Source organism: Schistocerca americana, chromosome X (genome assembly GCF_021461395.2).
Source record: "Schistocerca americana isolate TAMUIC-IGC-003095 chromosome X, iqSchAmer2.1, whole genome shotgun sequence".
Classification (NCBI taxonomy): Eukaryota; Metazoa; Arthropoda; class Insecta; order Orthoptera; family Acrididae; genus Schistocerca; species Schistocerca americana.
In genome coordinates this window covers 985063088-985081970 of record NC_060130.1, presented here as the reverse complement: position 1 = coordinate 985081970, position 18883 = coordinate 985063088, and the positions used below count along the sequence as shown (strand labels likewise).

General features: G+C 42.7%; 1 pseudogene; it reads right to left on the bottom strand.

Moving 5' to 3' along the window:
• Window positions 1-8162: 8162 nt before the first annotated feature.
• Window positions 8163-8325, bottom strand: LOC124557436 (annotated as a pseudogene).
• Window positions 8326-18883: the final 10558 nt, after the last annotated feature.

Here is an 18883-nt window from a genome sequence, read left to right as displayed (position 1 = left end):
TTCAAAATGGGTTCACATCGAGGCTAAGATGCCTAAAAGAGTTTTTACATCCTGCTGACATGAGAATAGCAAAATCTCCGCGTCAGAAGCTTGCTTCTAGTTCACCATATAATAGACTCGCATTTTTTCCACTGTGAATAATTTTGTAATCTAAGCACATCATCCGCTACAGCACACTCCTGGGGCTGGGAAATGTGGCCACAATGGTCTGGTGGAACGAACTGTCACAGGTGCAATGCGTGGGTTCAGGCATTTACTTTTAAGAGGCACAAACCGATTTACTTTAGCTCTGGTAACCTCAAGAAAAAGACGTTATAATCCAGAATCCGCATTAAACATCACGTTCCTTCATTCCCAACTGAACAGAGCCGGTTTACTTTGGGAAATGACATAAGCGGAGGTCATGGTAAACACAAATACTGTCGCCAGTAAACGTACATTAGAAAATTTTATTTTATTTGATGAACCGATAGCCTTTTAAAGGAACAGGGCTCTTAATTTAACTGTACTTCATTGAACTAGAGACGTCGAAAAATTTGGTGCTGGACTGTGATTCGAATTCGTATCTCCTCTTTCGAGGATCTGAATCTCTCGGAACAGTATAGTTCAATCGTTTTGTTCCCTTTCCCAAGACTGCAATCTTCTCTAGGTCTCCTCCAAAGGTAAGTATGTGTGTCTCAATCCTGATCTAGTACAAAATTATTAATAATTTCATTTCAAGCCCTATCATGTGGGCACCGGCGTGCTAGTGAAAATTAACTTGCATTTTTAATGTCTGTTCATGTGTTGCCAACAGTCGCAATAGGTGTCGTTATTTCTGGTCACGCACACATCTTACTGTTGATGAGTAAGCAATTGATACTTCGTTGATGATAAAGAAGGACGGTAGCTGTGCGGTTCGATTGTCGCTCAGGCGCAGAAATTCAAACACCTAGCAGCTGGTAAGAAAAACCGATATGTAACATTTGATTTTACTTACTTAACAATCCGATTACGTGTTGGGTTCGTATCTCCGTCACAGAACTTCACATAATGCGCTTCATCTTTAAATACATGCACACTTTGTTACTTCTGAATGGAGGTATATCAGACATCTTTCGTGGTTAGTTAACATGGACGAAAGGGTCTTGATAGGAATCCGGGTTTCTTACAATAACTGTCGTCTTTTATTTTCAAGTTTGGATTTGGTTACTGATATTGGCGAAAATTTCAGTAATTCATGACTCTTCATGGCTAGTCATCACTATGATATCATTAGATCAGATTTGATTAGATTAATACTTGCTCCATATATCATGTATACGACATTTTGTAATGATGTGTAATGTGTCATTTTAATGAAAGATTTATTTACACACCATGATTCGATTTCTTTACAACAATTCTTTACTCTCTCTCTCTCGTTCTTTTTTATTTTTATCTCCCTCTCCCTCTCTCTCTCTCTCTCTCTTTCTCTCTTTCTCCCTCTCTCTCTCTCTCTCTCTCTCTCTTTCTCGCTTCTCTCTCTCTCTTTCGCTCTCTGTCTCACCCACACAAACATTCCTTTTTGATTTTCATATGTTTGTTGTGCTCGACTATCGGTGAGGCACGAGTCACCAGCTATCGTTAGTTCCCAGCCCGTTGTAGGATCACATCGGTTCGTCTTCTTCCTGCTGATGCTGTAACTGAGATTTGGCAACAAGGCAAGGTATGTTTTGCAACTCTGATCGACGAGTTACTTCCTGGTGTGCACCGAATTGAACGTCATTTCTATTGAATAATCTGCGTTATTATCGCTTGAGGTGTAACAAAAGATTGTAAATTTACGGTTTTGAGCCCAGGAAAGTCGTTGCACGTGGAAATCGCAACTATTCTCGTCCTTTAAATAGCGGTTTACGAGTTCTAGCCACTGTTGACCTCTTAAAAGGAAGCCAAGACACATACCACTTCGCCCGCTCTGTGATTACGTGCTGACCTGTGAAAAAGCGTCTATTATGGTTTGCCGTTCTAGTCTTGCTAACTGTAACGTTTTGAAGCCTTCTGTGAAAGAGCTACAAGCAGTCAGATCAAACATCGATAAGGAAATTGTGAGAAAGTACACTACTGGCCATTACAATTGCTACACCACGAAGATGACGTGCTACAGACGCGAAATTTAACCAACAGAAAGAAGATGCTGAGATATGCAAATGATTAGCTTCTCAGAGCATTCACACAAGGTTGGCGCCGGTGGCGACACCTACAACGTGCTGACATGAGGAAAGTTTCCAACCAATTTCTCATACACAAACAGTAGTTGACTGGCGTTGCGTGGTGGAACGTTGTTGTGATGCCTCGTGTAAGGAGGAGAAATGCGTACCATCACGTTTCCGACTTTAATAAAGGTCGGATTGTAGCCTATCGCGATTGCGGTTTATCGTATCGCGACATTGGTGCTCGCGTTGGTCGAGATCCAATGACTCTTAGCAGAATATGGAATCGATGGGTTCAGGAGGGTAATACGGAACGCCTTTCTGGATCCCAACGGCCTCGTATCACTAGCAGTCGAGATGACAGGCATCTTATCCGCATGGATGTAACGGATTGTGCAGCCACGTCTAGATCCCTGAGTCAACAGATGGGGACGTTTGCAAGGCAACCATCTGCACCAACAGTTCGACGACGTTTGCAGCAGCAAGGACTATCAGCTCGGAGACCATGGCTGCGGTTACCCTTGACGCGGATGGATCCAGGTTCTGTTTACAGCATCATGATGGTCGCATCCGTGTTTGGCGACATCGCGGTGAACGCACATTGGAAGCGTGTATTCGTCATCGCCATACTGACGTATCACCCGGCGTGATGGTATGTGGTGCCACTGGTTACACGTCTCGGTCACCTCCCGTTCGTATTGACGGCACTTTGAACAGTGGACGTTACAAATCAGATGTCTTGAGACCCGCGGCTCTACCCTTATTCGATCCCTGCGAAACCCTACATTCCAGCAGGATAATGCACGACCGCATTTTGCAGGTTCTGTACGGGCCTTTCTTGATACAGAAAACGTTCGAATGCTGCCCTGGCCAGCACATTCTCCAAATCTCTCACCAGCTGAAAACGTCTGGTCAATGGTGACCGAGCAACTGGCTCGTCACAATACGCCAGTCACTACTCTTGATGAACTGTGGTATCGTGTTGAAGCTGCATGGGCAGCTGTAGCTGTACACGTCATCCAAGCTCTGTTTGACTCAATGCCCATTCGTATCAAGGCCGTTATTACGGCCAGAGGTGATTGATCTGGGTACTGATTTCTCAGGATCTATTCACCCAAATTGCGTGAAAATGTAATCCCACGTCAGTTCTAGTATAGTATATTTGTCAAATGAATACCCGTTTATCATCTGCATTTCTTCTTGGTTTAGCAATTTTAATGGCCAGTAGTGTAGTTTCGGCTCATAGTACAATGGTGAAAGACTTACAATGCTGCACAACATGTAGCTCCTCTTTCCGCTGATGACAAGCAAATTTTGGGTTTCTAGGAATACATAACTTTATTTACCCGTATGGTTTCTTTTAGTGTTGTTAAAACAATAGTAAACATGAGGGTGAAATTAATCGTCAACGATGTATGTGAATTTTCTGATGTTATCTATAGCATTCTGACAATGCACATGCAGTTCATTGATCACATGCATGTAGAAAACTTTTTCAGAGTTACAGCTGTCATACAAGGTTTGAAGAAGAATAAAATGCCACTACCACACGACAGCTAATGGAGAAAATACTTTTCTTACGTATTTTGCCACGTTGCGCTCTCCCCATACATAACACAAAAGTTTCGAGATGCATCTGTTGCCTGGCCGTCTATTAAACCTGGAAAGAACAAAATGTCGCAGTAGTTGGTCCTTTTTCCACATGCGACTATTTTTTTTTTTTTTTTTTTTTTTGAGAAGTGAAGGGAATTAGGTTCAAAGTTCCATTAATCATACAATGCAGGCTTTTGCGGCGGGTGTCGTCTTCAGTTGAAACTTCCGGGCTGAGAGGCCGTGGTCGATGTATTAAACTTCCGCCTAACGCTTCGTCTCCATCTGCGGGACACATCTTCTGAGGTCGTCCAGCTACTGCCACTGAGGCTCCAGGTGTTGTAAATCTCTATTACTTCTCTATACATGCGCGCATGAAAATGGAATGTTCGTGCTAGAACGCTTGTCTCATTAAATTTAATTTCCTGGTTCCCATCTCCAAAAACATGCTCAGCTGCGGCCGGTTTTTCGATGTGTCCTAAGCGACAGTTTCGTTTAAGTTCGGGTAAGTTGGTGTTTACACTTCTTTTCGTTGTTCCAAAATATGCTTGTCCTCAACTGCATTCAATTTTGTATACCCCAGGTGTTGCTACTGGGTGTCAGGCGTCTTTTGCAGTTCTTACTGCTGCGGTTTTGCTAAACACCGTAGATTATCACAAGAAGATTAGTGACGTTTTGGATCAAACTACGTATAAAAAGCTTCAGAAGGATCCTACAACCAAAATGTGAGAGTTACCAATCAACTGGTAAAACAATCTTCTCTTTATATATACTAAGATGGTATTCTTTCGGACATGTCCGAAAGAACAGATACCATCTTAGTATATATATATATATATATATATATATATATATATATATAGTTACGGCTCACCGGCCACTTGACCACGTTCTACTTCTGTGCGAATGCGCAAACAGTGCCGAACTCTTACGGGAATCGGCAACGCGATGCGAATAATGAATATAATGGGCGGGGGACACTACGAATGTAGTGCGGGACAGTAGGTTGAGAATGTGGGTTTCGCGGGAGGCGTGCCAGAGATAAATGCCTGCAGTCGCGCTATCCTCTGTGTCCTCGGTGGCTCAGATGGATAGAGCGTCTGCCATGTAAGCAGGAGATCCCGGGTTCGAGTCCCGGTCGGAGCACACATTTTCATCTATCCCCGTTGACGTATGTCAACTCCTGTAAGCAGCTAAGGGTGTTCATTGCATTGTAATCTTCTCTTTCTTCGGATGATAAAAAACAACTCCGCAAAACGGAAGCTTATCCACCCAGACTATATGGACTCTCAAAGGTACATAAACCACAGGTCCCGGTGAGACTCATTGCGAGTGCCATAGGATCTCCAACACAAGAGGTGGCCAGATATCTCGCCTGCTTGCTGCAACCATACATCGCCAGAACGGACAGTTACATTAAAAACTGGGCGCATTTTATTGAAAAACTGAGGGAGATTAACGTCAGCCCAAGTGATATTCTTGTGAGCTTCGATGTAGTGTCACTGGTTACCATTGCGCCTCTAAACGAAGCTATTTCATATATAGAAGATATTTTTCTGACTGACATAATGGCTTTAATTAAACACTGCCTGACGACAACATATTTCCTGTACAAAACGAATTCTACGAACAGATCGACGGGGTGGCGATGGGAAGCCCTCTCAGCCCAGCTGTTGCCAATTTATTTACTTACTGCTATGGATATGATTCGTTTGATGGGGTGGTAATCAGAGGTGTTGGAGAGAAATTTTTCAGTGTCCGACATTATGCTACGAATGTGAGTATACTTTGTGACTCCCATCCGCATAGGAGGATATGGCAAATTGTAATAAAATCAAACCGAATTTATAAAGAGTTTCAGGTAATGATTTTCCTCGCTTCTGATGGCTATTTCCTGCTCTAAGAAACAGTATTTGCATCATGTGATGTAGGTAGTGTAACAAGGTTCGCAGTATGTCTACAGGTATATGACCCTCAATGATGCAGAAATTGAGAACCAGAGTCATTGGCTGAGAGTATCGCGAGATCGATGCGAGTAGGCATTTTGCTGGCGTGGCAGATTGTCGATAGTGATGGTTTGGGCCATGAGTAATTGGTTAAAATGCGTTGATATTGCAGAAAACCCGTTAAAATTACGAAATTGATAGAGAATACCCAAACTGTGGATGAATAAGGGTACTTACGTACTCACCTGGGTGCACGAAAATCATTCCATTCCTCCACTGGTGAGATTGACTGCTGATAGTCCATACTCTATAGGTTTAAATCCTGCATAATACCCCTTGTTCCACAAATCGTTATGAATTCTAAGTCATAAAAATAAAATACGCAGTGTTCAAAGATTTGGTGCTCATGATGACCATCACCTAGGACGCCGAAACAGTGATGATATACCTGGGTGCGGTATGCCCTGCCAGTAAGAGGATTAAATGCTCTTGGTTTCTTCAAAACCGAACTCTGAGTCATCTGCTACCCCGTCACTGTGGAACATGAGTTTAAAAGTAGAGGACACCATGCAACATCCAGCTTTAAAAAACAAAACGTGTGACGGTGTATAAAGCCATTGTCATGCACTGCTTGGGTGTGTTGCATCAGAAAAACAATGTATGAGATTGCTTACAAAATAACAACACACAAACCCTCTCTTTTGATTGATAGTCTGTAGGATATGGTCCTCCTACATTACAGGTGACAAAAATGTACACAGGTCTGTGCAAGCGACTTCGATCACTGGCCACCTACTCGAATGGACTAGTACGTGTATATTTAATAGGATCAGCATGTTTACTTGATGTCACCAAGCAGGCGGTATTTGTTTTCGATATATCGGATGAGAGAAATTCAGTAATATCTTATCTAGTTTTCTACCAAGTCACGTTAGTGAAGTTTTTATAGTTCGTAATTTTACTCCGTTGTACCTTATAAAAATAACGAGGAGAGAGAGGGAAAGAGCGAAACAGAGAGAGAGAGAGAGAGAGAGAGAGAGAGAGAGAGAAAGAGAGAGAGAGAGAGAGGAAAGGAACGAGAGAGAGAGACTGTGATGACAATCAAGTCTCTGCACCTTTGCACTGTCATATTTGTGACACAGTAACCATAGGAAGATTATAAGGGAAATAAGGACATGTGCAGGGTGATATTTATAGACATTTATTCGATAGCGATGAATTGTAGGTGTCACGCTTCTGAATTTCCTTGTACAGTCCGTGTATACTGTGAGTGGCTGTGAATTTCTTCCTGTACGTTAGTCTGCTGTTTCTCTCGTTGTGATACCCCTCTACCTACTCAGTGATAGGTGGAGGGCCACACAGTCTTCTAACTAATGGAACACCGCTGTTGGAACGTGATGGGATTTCAAGAGAATTAGAAGGGATCTGTGATTTGGTACAGGACATATCTTACTCGTGGAAGTCATGTGGATTCAAGATGCTATATATCGAACACTGGAAGATTCGTGACAATACGGCAGGTAAACAATACCCTGCCGAAAGGGGAGTTGAGGGGTGAGCTCCATACCGCTTCTTCTGAGTGCTGTGGGCAAACATATTACAGCTTCTCACATACGTCTCACAAAGTGACTGCAATGAGAAAATTATGAGCTAATAGGAATATTTTTAGGGAGAGACAATAAGCAGCAGAAGTTCCATCTTTTGTTTGCTCGATAAATAAGAGGCAGCATTCCTCCATGCGTTCTTTGTGTCTTTAAAGGGTTGGAGTGACATCTTAATAGGTAGACTAAATTTACGTCCAAATCTCTATGCTTACTTCGCAAGCCATCGTTCGGTGTGTGGCGGAGAGTACCATGTACCACTACTAGTCATCCATTTCTATTCGAATAGCAAGTAGAGAGACGGAAACAGACTTTCTATATGCCTCCTAATGAGTGATAATTTGCCTTATCTTCATGGTCCTTACGCATAATGTATGTTGCTGGAGGCAGAGTCCTTCTACAGTCAGCTTCAAATGTCGGTTCTCTAAAGTCTGTGAATAGTGTTCCTCGAAAAGAACATAGTCTTCCCAACAGGGATGGCCGTTCAGCTACGTGGCGAGTGTAATTATTCCCCATGTAAAGTCATTCCCACGATCAATGTAGTTAGCTAGCCAATCAATTTGATATCAATGACGTGCCGCTGGATGGGTGGAAGCGAGGACTAGAGTACCACCAATATGATTTAGGGGTAGGAACGGTAATCATGCTTTTTTTTTTTTTTTTACAGTGAGATCATTTAACGAAATTTCAATCTTCCACCTACACAGGGAGAGTTGACCATCGTAATATAATCAGCATTATTACCGAAAATATTAAGTGATACGTAGTATAAACCTGATACTTACAACTGCTCTGTGCTGTTACCTTAAGAGGCATTGTATGTGATGAAGCATTTGGTTACTTTAAGAGAGTTCGAAAGGGAGGAAGCATCCTGTGACGGAGGTAGAGCATGCTGTTAGTATTCCGTCATGAGCCAAAAATTAATTTAATATTCTAGTCCCGTGATGCAGGATGTAACAGATATTAAGCTGATTAGAACAGAACTTTTTACCTGATGAGAGAATACTTAGAAGAAATATAGAAAATGGCTCTGAGCACTATGGGACTTAACATCTATGGTCATCAGTCCCCTAGAACTTAGAACTACTTAAACCTAACTAACCTAAGGACAGCACACAACACCCAGCCATCACGAGGCAGAGAAAATCCCTGACCCCGCCGGGAATCGAACCCGGGAGAAGAAATATAGACTAGGCCATACTGTTACAGGATTTTCACAACAAGTAATGATAATTCAGCGACGCGAAAAAGCGTGCATGCCCCGATTTCTTCTGTCTTCAAAAACAACTCGTTTAAAAGGCAGAAATTTACATTTTGCCTGAGAAATTCTCGGTGTATGGTCAGCAACATTGCTGTCTCGATTTGGTAAAATGGGATTTTTAAACTGGGGAGAGTCTATGTCGGGGTGGAATTTGAGTTAGTTTCAATTAGATGTATACATCCAAGGCTCAAACGTTTGTCTTGGAGTGCACTGTTGCGGGTGGCACGAGTAGGCACAAGGCCTCGGTCGATGGAAGAACCAGAGTGGAAGAGGAGCAAATAGCACTAAGGGTAGATGACACATCAGTAACCGATGGGCATAGTGTGGCAAATCTATTTAACAAGTACTTTATATTCGTTACTGATAGAATGGGATTGTCAGGATCAGTAAATAATGCCCTTGAATATCTGAAACTAGCCTTTGCAAATAGCTTCAGGTACATGAATATGTCACTCACTTCACCAAAAGAAATAACTTCCATAATAAAATCTTTAAAAACAAATCATTCTAGTGGTTACGATGAATTATCAACAAATTTAACTAAGGCATGTTCTTGTGAGTTTGGTACAATTCTAAGTCACTTGTGTAACCAGCCAACTATAATTGGGACATTTCCTGACTGGCTAAAACATGCAGATGTTAAGCCTCTATTCAAGAAAGGGGATAAAGAGATACCATCAAACTACAGACCAATTTCACTTTTGCCAGCATTCTCAAAAATTTTAGAAAAAGTAATGTACAGGCAGCTTCTCAACCATCTGACCACAAATAACATATTATCAAGAAAACAGTTTGGATTTCTGAAGGGTTCTGATATCGAGAAGGCTATTTACACTTACAGTGAAAATGTACTTAATTCATTAAATAACAAGCTACAAGCAGCAGATATTTTCTGTGATTTGTCAAAGGCATTCGATTGTGTGAACCACAACATCCTTTTAAATAAATTACAATTCCATGGTGTCACGAGTACTGCTGCAAAATGGTTCAAGTCTTACCTCGCTAACAGGTAACAAAGGGTGTAAGTGCAAGGGACTAGTGAATTAAGACATCAGTCATCATCAGAATGGGAAGAAATTACATGTGGTGTCCCACAAGGATCCATTTTAGGGCCATTGCTTTTTATTGTGTACATTAATGATCTGCCATCAGTTTCACTGCCAGAAGCAGAGTTCGTTTTGTTTGCAGATGACACAAGTATTGCAATAAATAGTATGTCGAGTGTAGTTCTAGAAAGATCTGCTAATGATATTTTCATGGATATTAATAAATTGTTTAAAGCCAACTCACTGACATTAAACTTCGAAAAGACTCACTATATGCAATTCAGAACCTGTAAGAGGTTTCCACCCAGCATATGCATAAAGTATGAAGAAGAACAGATAGATGAGGTTGACAGTCTTAAATTCCTGGGATTACAACTTGATAATAAATTCAGTTGGGAGGAGCACACCACAGAACTGCAGAAACGCCTTAACAAATCTGTATTTGCAATTCGAGTGTTAGCAGACATAGGCGACATAAAAATGAAAAAGCTTGCATACTTTGCCTACTTTCATTCCATAATGTCAAATGGTATAATATTTTGGGGTAACTTTCAAGTCAAACAAAAGTTTTCAGAGTCCAAAAGCGTGTAATACGTATTATTTGTGGAGTAAATTCACGGCTGTCCTGTAGAAACCTCTTCAAAGAACTGGGTATACTAACTACTGCCTCTCAGTATATTTACTCCTTAATGAAATTTGCCCTAAATAATATATCTCTTTTTCCAACAAACAGCTCAGTTCATACATACAATACCAGGAACAAAAATGATCTGCACAAGGACTTAAAAGCACTTACTTTAGTTCAAAAAAGGGTCCACTACTCAGGAACACTCATCTTCAATAATTTGCCGGCAAACATAAAAAATTTAGTTACAAATAAAGATCATTTTCAAAGGAGCCTGAAAGACTTACTAGTGGCCAACTCCTTCTACTCCATTGACGAATTTTTTTAATAGAAACAAATGATGTATTGTATATATTCATACCATTAGTATTGTTATTTCAGCTTTAAAAATATATTGACATGTTCTACATCTACAAGGGTCTCCTCAGCACGGATATATGGAACGAAAAATTAATCTAATCTAATCTAATCTAACTTACCCTATGACAACCGATTAGATGCAAAGAATGCTCCGACCTGTCGGTTCGTCCCTACGACCTCTTGGACAAGTCTCGGCGGCAGCGCTCTTTGCGTGGCTGACTAGGGAAGTAACCAGTATGCAGGGTGAGCGGCGACAGAAGCGGACTCCGTGTGGTGTGAGAAGATTCTATATGACAGGTGTTTGCGCTGGACGATTATTCCGACCATGCAAACTATTCGGCTGACTGCTTGGTGACAATCTCTCTGACCTCTGAACGTTCGGTGGGGCCGGCGTGTGGTGTTGCGAATGGGCGTGCAGCTGCAGACGTGGCTGATGCGTGGGTGGGACTCTGAAAACCGTCGCCCACGTGACGAGGCACCGACTCGGCCGGCGGCACGGCCGCACAGCCCAGCAGTAGGCGGACATTGCTCTCATCGCGATCGCGGGTGTCTGTGGCAGGCTGGATTTTTTCATCAGATGTCTTCAGTGAAAACATTGTGGTGGAGGATGGTGCTTGTGTGGTAAAAACGTCGGTGCGTACAAGATCTCGGATATATGAAGCTCTATGATCTATTCATGGTGGAAATTTAATTACTTGATTTCCAAAATGTCTGTGTGTGATTCTAAGTCGTTGAAAATATGTTTTATTGCGAAGAATAATCATCATAAGCTGGTGGTGAGTGTCTATTTGATTACTATAAATTCTGAGACAACAAATTTCATAAGGTAGTGCAAATGGACTATTTACCTCTATTTTTGATATGGAAATTGCGTCGGCTCTCCCTTTCTCCCCTGCATTAGCCAATAAAAACACAGCATTCTGAGGAGAGACGAATTACTCCGTCTGCGTGTTTGGAGACGTTGATTCACACACACAAACAGGAAGCAGTCTCTTGAGAGAGACATAGTCAGTAAGCGAGTCTGGAACTCCCCGATCAACAGAATGCCGCCACATTATGCTTTGCCTGGGGCCATGACATCAAAGGAGGCCGACATCCGGTTTGTTTTCGGTGTTATTTACTATCATGATCCGTATTTAGGACATTGGGCGGTTTATTACGCCGAGCCTGTGAAGGAGTACTTCGAAAATGGCTAAGCTGGTCGAATGCTCAAGTGCTACAGTCGTGAGCATCTACGGAAAGAGGTAGAAGGTCAGTGAAACTACCACTAGGCGCTAAATGATTGGACGTCCACGACTCTTCACAGAACGTGCGGTTCGCAGTCCTGTCTGCTCGTAAAGTATGACGGATGGTGATCTGTGTCACCTCTGTCGAAAGAGCACAATGCTGGTGCATGCACAAGTGCTCATTGTATATTACCTAAACATCTGACTCTGCTGCGGGACCCCTACGTGTTCACTTGTTGGCCCAACGACATCCTCAGTTACGACTGCAGTGGGCACGGGATCGTCGAGTTTGGATCGTGGATCTATGGAAAAGCGTCACTTAGCAGGATGAATCACATTCCTGCTGCACTAGGTCGATGGTTGTCTCCACAACGCTGTCACCCACGCGAACGGCGGTTCGAAATGTGCACCGCACCAAGATCGCTGGCTGGTGGGAGTAGTATTATGCTGTGGGATACATTCTGCTGTGCTCGCATGGAACATCGAAGACACATTCACAGCTGTGGACAACCTGCATTCCTTCGTGCCTGATATCTTCCCCGCCGGCGATGTCATTTGGCAGCACCATAACTGAGGAGTCTCAAAGCCAGAATCGTGCTGCGGTGGTTTGAGGAGCATGATAGTGTACTCACGTTGATGTCTTGGCCATGAAATTCACTTGGTGTGAATCCAATGGAATCCATTTGGGTCGCTGTCAGGTGTAATCACTGCGTACACAAATCAGCGGCCCACTGTTTAAGGATATTACATGCCTTGTGCATGGACACCTGGTGCGACATACTCCCTTTAACATACCAACAAACATTCGAATCCATGATACGCAGTACAGGTGAGGTATTGCATTACAAAAATGGACCAACAAGTTATTAAGCAGGTGGTCGTGATGCTGTGGCTTGTCAGTGTAGTTGACTCCTAAAAATATGATTGTTTACATGCATTAAGTCTTTCTGCCAATTCCTGTTACCATTATAGTCTACTGTTAACGGCGAAGGACTCAACAGGCTTTCTACTCGGATGTTCCAGAGGCTAGCCCTGACATTGGCACATCCTTAGGTTCCCGAATTTTCAGTAATAGTATCCCCTACTCGATGTCCACTTTCCATTACTGTCGAATACCCTAGCAATCTGCGCAACTCTGAATCCGACCCTACACCGTCCTCAACAAGAACTTTCATGTTCTGCCTTCTTACTTGGCAATATCGGCTATTCTTATGAGTCTTCTTGTGATCAAAGTTTTCGTGGTCGTGCGGTAGCGTTCTCGCTTCCCACGCCCGGGTTCCCGGGTTCGATTCCCGGCGGGGTCAGGGATTTTCTCTGCCTCGTGATGGCTGGATGTTGTGTGATGTCCTTAGGTTAGTTAGGTTTAAGTAGTTCTAAGTTCTAGGGGACTGATGACCATAGATGTTAAGTCCCATAGTGCTCAGAGCTATTTTTTTTTGTGATCAAAGTTTGTATCTCCATTGATTCCATCTTTATTCGGTCTATAGCGTTCTACTCATGTAGTCTTGTCCAAATGATCTAACTGTTCCACAGAGCTTAAGATGAAACTGGATTTAGATCACTCTTTAACAATCATCTTCTCCCTTACGTATGTAGGCATGCTTCTGATGAGCATCCGAATTAGGCGAATCTCGTAATTGATTCATCCACTAACTTTCTCCTATTTAAATACCACTCGCAGGGTATTTTGTATACCCGCCTCAGTATCTATTGTAACTCGAATGTAAACTTCTGCTGCTCGCCTTCTGACCAGTATTTGTTTTTAAATTGTTGTAAAAAATCTGACCAATTCTTAAAATCATGTTTGTGAAGTACCGTGCAACTGGCCGCATCGGACTTTAGACATCGATCACAAACCATATTTTCTTGCTATTGTCCCACGTATACGGCAATTTTCCCTCAAAAATCCTAAAAAATTTTCCTGGGTGTGGTTCTCCTTCTGGTTTGTAACTCGGAAACCGGTTAGCCATGTAGGTACTGTTAGATAAACTAAATTCCTCATACCATTCGTTTGGCAAATACAGTCTACCCTTCTTATGTTGGCGCAAACCCAGCAAACCGTTTTTGCATGTTACAGATTTTGCTGATTCTGTAGTACCATTCAAACAATCAAAAACGACTTTATTGCCACTCTTCTCTACATTAATATTACTGTCAGTGTAAGGGCTCCTAGTCACTAATATGTCCCAAACCCGTTTACACTCTTCCTGGAAACGCAGCTCTGCCCGTTCCACTCGTCCTAGCAGTGCTGCGTTTTCTATTCCGTGATCCTCTCTGCAGTATGAACACTTTCCGCTACTATTAGCTTTTAACGAGCTTAACAGTTTACAATTTACAGTAACTTGTACTTTTAATTTCTCTTTTTCTTTATGTTAGTCCTCTACACGATTAGTGATTACTGCCATCTCTCCACTCGGAGACAGTGCCTGTTCATCGTTGCCAGTAGAAGCGTCCTTAATACAAGCAAGAAGTTCATTACTTACGCGGTCAGTTTGATAGACAATCTCTTAGAGGTGAAATACATTACTTTAATTTTATCCAAATTTTGCAGCTTAAAACGTGACTGTATTCAAAACATTGGAGGTATGAATTAAACAACGCCTTCAGTCACAATTTTTTCGTGCTTTATTAACTGCACGATGCATTTCGGACCCTGTGGATCCATCGTAAGGTGTAATTTGTCTTAATAAATGTTTTATTTCTTCTCCTGAATGAGGTGAAGTGCATATTCCTGTCACTAAAAGGCGTAATGTTAAGTTACGAATTTCGTAAGTCGAACGCGGAAAATATGTGCAATGTTGTCGAAAATGAGCAGTGTAAACTTACCACATCATCTTAGGAAAGCATTTTTAACGTTTTAGTACCGGCAAACATTCTTTTCTCCGTCGTTTTAGTACATGTCACTTCATTCAAGATGTACTTTTGCACACACATGCTTATAAAAACTTCACAGATGTTTTTGTACATGGTGTTGTCAAAGATGAATTTATTCGTATTGCTACAGATATAACTATGAAACAATTGACATATGCAAGAAATACCTTTAGAATAGGTTTTTAAAATTACTGAAATAACTATGGCTTGCAAAATCTGTTTGTTCATTTAACATAGCTTCTGGTTTCTTGATTTTGTGGCGGTATATCTCCAGTTGTTCTAACAGACTTACATTACTGTTACCAATTTCATCCCGAACTATGAATTTCACACTCGCAATCTCCTGCATCAAATTAGGAGTATACTCTTTCATTCGTGACTTCTGTTCTCTTGACTCGCGATTGTGGTCTTCTGGTCTGGAATGCGTATTCGCAGCCTGAGTACTTAAGCTAGATAATACAGATTTTAAGCTAGTTAATTCTGATTTTGTCTCTGAACTCAAATTCTCTGTTTTCCTATTCATTTCTTCATTTGAAGTCTTCAGACGTGTTATATTGTGATTAATTTCTACGCTAGAGGTCTTTAAACTGATTATATTCAGGGTTAATCTATACGTTACAGGCCTTTAAATTGGTTATTTCTAGATCAGTCGTACCTAATTCTTGGCTGAAACTGGTCTGGCCTGGTTTATTATTCTAACCTAAAAAAATGTGTTTGAAATCTTATGGGACTTAACTACTAAGTTCATCAGTCCCTAAGCTTACACACTACTTAACCTAAATTATCCTAAGAACAAACCCACACATACCCATGCCCGAGGGAGGACTCGAACCAGCCGATTCTAACCTACAAAGGCCGGTCACCCATATCGACTACGCTATTTTCTGACTAATTATTGTGAATTGAAAATATATATCTCTTCTCCATACGACACACAGTTATGGTAAACCATCGGTCACACTGACAAAGTTAAGCCAGCTTCTCTGACACGGTACAGGACAGTTGTATTGTTTGTCAACCTGAATGGCCCCCACCGAATAAACTTATATTGACGGTGAATTGGTTCGTGGTGTAGCTTGGAACCCGCCACTAGCTGAAGTTCCAGTAGGCTGTTGCTACCCGATCGCCACGATCGGTTCTCGTCTACCGCGAAGTCAGTTCTTGGATCAATCCCAACAGGAAGCGTTGCTCGATGTGGTTGACAGTCGGCGTCTAGCAGCGGGACGCGGTGACGCCGGGAAGCTACTACCTAGAATGCTAAATTTCGGTATCGACAGCTCGCAGCTGCTACCACACCAACGCCGCATCTCTCAGTCGCTGCTCGCTGCATCGGCTGTGCCCGCTGCCACCACCAGCATGCAGCCGTCACTCGCTGGCCGGATGACGAATGCAGTAGTCTCCATTGCACACACCTACGCTCTTCTCCACTCTTGCGTCAATCAATGTCTATTCTAGCTTTCCTTGTTGTCTCTCTGTACTCGTGAGCTTCTTCCCTGCGAATTTGTGCCCGCACATCCTGTCACGATCGCCACGTGCAGCACCCTTGCCCCCCCCCCCCCCCCCCCCTCTTTCGGATATTATTATTTAAACCGACAACACCGGTATACGTCTTCGCTAGCATTTAGATTTATTTCGTGAGTTTGTGTAAGTTTTTGCTATCGATAAAATCTTCACAATTTAACTGAACCTCTCTACTATCGACTTAAACCCGTCTCGTTCATGATGGCGGGGTAACAACGTCTTAAAATTCAGACAACAGCGCTGAGCAATTCTTGTCGTGTATATTTGCTGCAATAGCCTCGTCACCTTTATAGTCTATGACTGCTTGTAATACATTCAGGAAGACACATCCTGATTATATTCTTCTAAAACGACAAATTCTCAGTGCTGTATATTGTCGTTGATAGTCTATTTGGCTACAGATGTTCTGCTCCGCTGGTCGTATTTCCCAATTGCGACTTTCAGTATGAACACTTTCCTATCTCAGAACATAGTCCTCTTGGGTGACGACGATAAGCATCTGACATAACAGAAATGGAATCACCTGAGTCAGCTATCACCGAGACAGGTTGGCCGTCGATAACGACTTCTCTAAGATTTACTGATGTCTTTGTTACTGTATTACACGCACAATTTGCATCTGTGGCGGCCTCACATCCATAGATGATCACGTTGTTCCGTTTTCCTGAAGTCGGTGGCTAAGCGATCGGCTGGTACATCTGTACAGCGGTGGGTATGGTTACGGCGTGTTGAGCAGGGGCCTTGTTTAGGATACATCGATGAGCTTCGTCAACAAGTCGATTATAATTGTCTTCAGCTGAGCGGCGTGAATAAAACTGTTGCGATGGTTGACGACTGGTGGCGTAGTAGTCGTCAAAAAGTCTTCTCATTCCGCAGCAACGTACAAACATGTCCAGGGCGTCCACAGTGGAAAGATACCGACGTGTTTTCCTCAGTCCACCAAAGGTCTGTTCTGCGACGGCCGGCCGGGGGGTCCGAGTGGTTCTAGGCGCTACATTCTGGAGCCGCGCGATCGCTACGGTCGCAGTTTCGAATCATGCCTCGGGCATGGATGTGTGTGATGTCCTTAGGTTAGTGAGGTTTAAGTAGTTCTAAGTTATAGGGGACTGATGACCTTAGACGTTAAGTCCCATAGTGCTCAGAGCCATTTTTTTTCTATGGGACGTCGTGTTTGGCGTAGATGTAGATTGTACCTGCTTTGGTTAGGAGCTGGGTTGTCGTATTGTGGGTGCAGTCCTAGCTGGCCGATTCCATTCTTTTTGGAGCGTTCGGCTGTTAGCGAAGATTGGTGCTATAAATCAATACACCTCTTTTTCAAAATTATCTATTACCTCCTGACTTATGGGCTCGACGTTCGTGGTTGCTACTTCCTACTTGCTCGATCCGTTTACAATCTGGCACCACTTGAAGAATGCTTCAGATTTTGTGACATCCATTATCAAATGAGTTTCATATACGTCTTTTGGAGCTCGTTTCACCAAGTGTGACTTTTTTCGTATTCTGTCATATACAGGGTGAAATTTTCCGGAATGAGATTTTCACTCTGCAGCGGAGTGTGCGCTGATATGAAACTTCCTGGCAGATTAAAACTGTGTGCTGGGCCTAGACTAGAACTCGGGACCTCTGCCTTTCGCGGGCAAGTGCTCTACCAATTGAGCTACCCAAGCACGACTCACGCCCCGTCCTCACAGCTTTACTTCTGCCAGTACGTCGTCTCCTACCCCCCAAACTTAACAGAAGCTCTCCTGCGAACCCTGCAGAACTAGCACTCCTGAAAGAAAGGATATTGCGGAGACATGGCTTAGCCACAGCCTGGGGGATGTTTCCAGAATGAGATTTTCACTCTGCTGCGCAGTGTGCGCTGATATGAAACTTCCTGACAGATTAAAACTGTGTGCCGGACCGAGATTCGAACTCGGGACCTTTGCCTTTCACGGGCAAGTTTCTGCAGGGTTCGCAGGAGAGCTACTGTTAAGTTTGGGGGGTAGGAGACGAGGTACTGGCTGAAGTAAAGCTGTGAGAACGGGCGTGAGTCGTGCTTGGGTAGCTCAGTTGGTAGAGCACAATGAAAACACTTTTCAATACGATTTTTTCTGTAGAGACAAAAATTTACACAAACAAGTTTTAAATGGGTAGCTCAGTTGGTAGAGCACAATGAAAACACTTTTCAATACGATTTTTTTCTGTAGAGACAAAAATTTACACAAACAAGTTTTAAATCTTTTACCAGGACAAAACAATATTATTGCAACACCATTACTTCAGTTACTATAAGGGGTTCAAAAATGACTTCACTGACTTGAAAACAGAGGTTAAACCGGTGCCGGCAGGTGTGGCCGAGCGGTTCTAGGTGCTTCAGTCTGGAACCGCGCGACCGCTACGGTAGCAAGTTCGAATCCTGCTTCGGGCATGGATGTGTGTAATGTCCTTAGGTTAGTTAGGATGATAAAAACCCTATCACATCAGAATGTTCTTCTGTAAACAGCACGGAAGACGGAAATGTAGGATGCATTTAACACTGTCTTAGGTAGCACTCGAAAACTGTGCTCTGAGTGGGTAATCATCTGCTTCCAGGTTGTGCACACGCTGTAAGTGAAATGGATTGATAAATACTCACGAATGACTTTTCTTACATATGTCTGATCTGACCCAACAAAGTTCA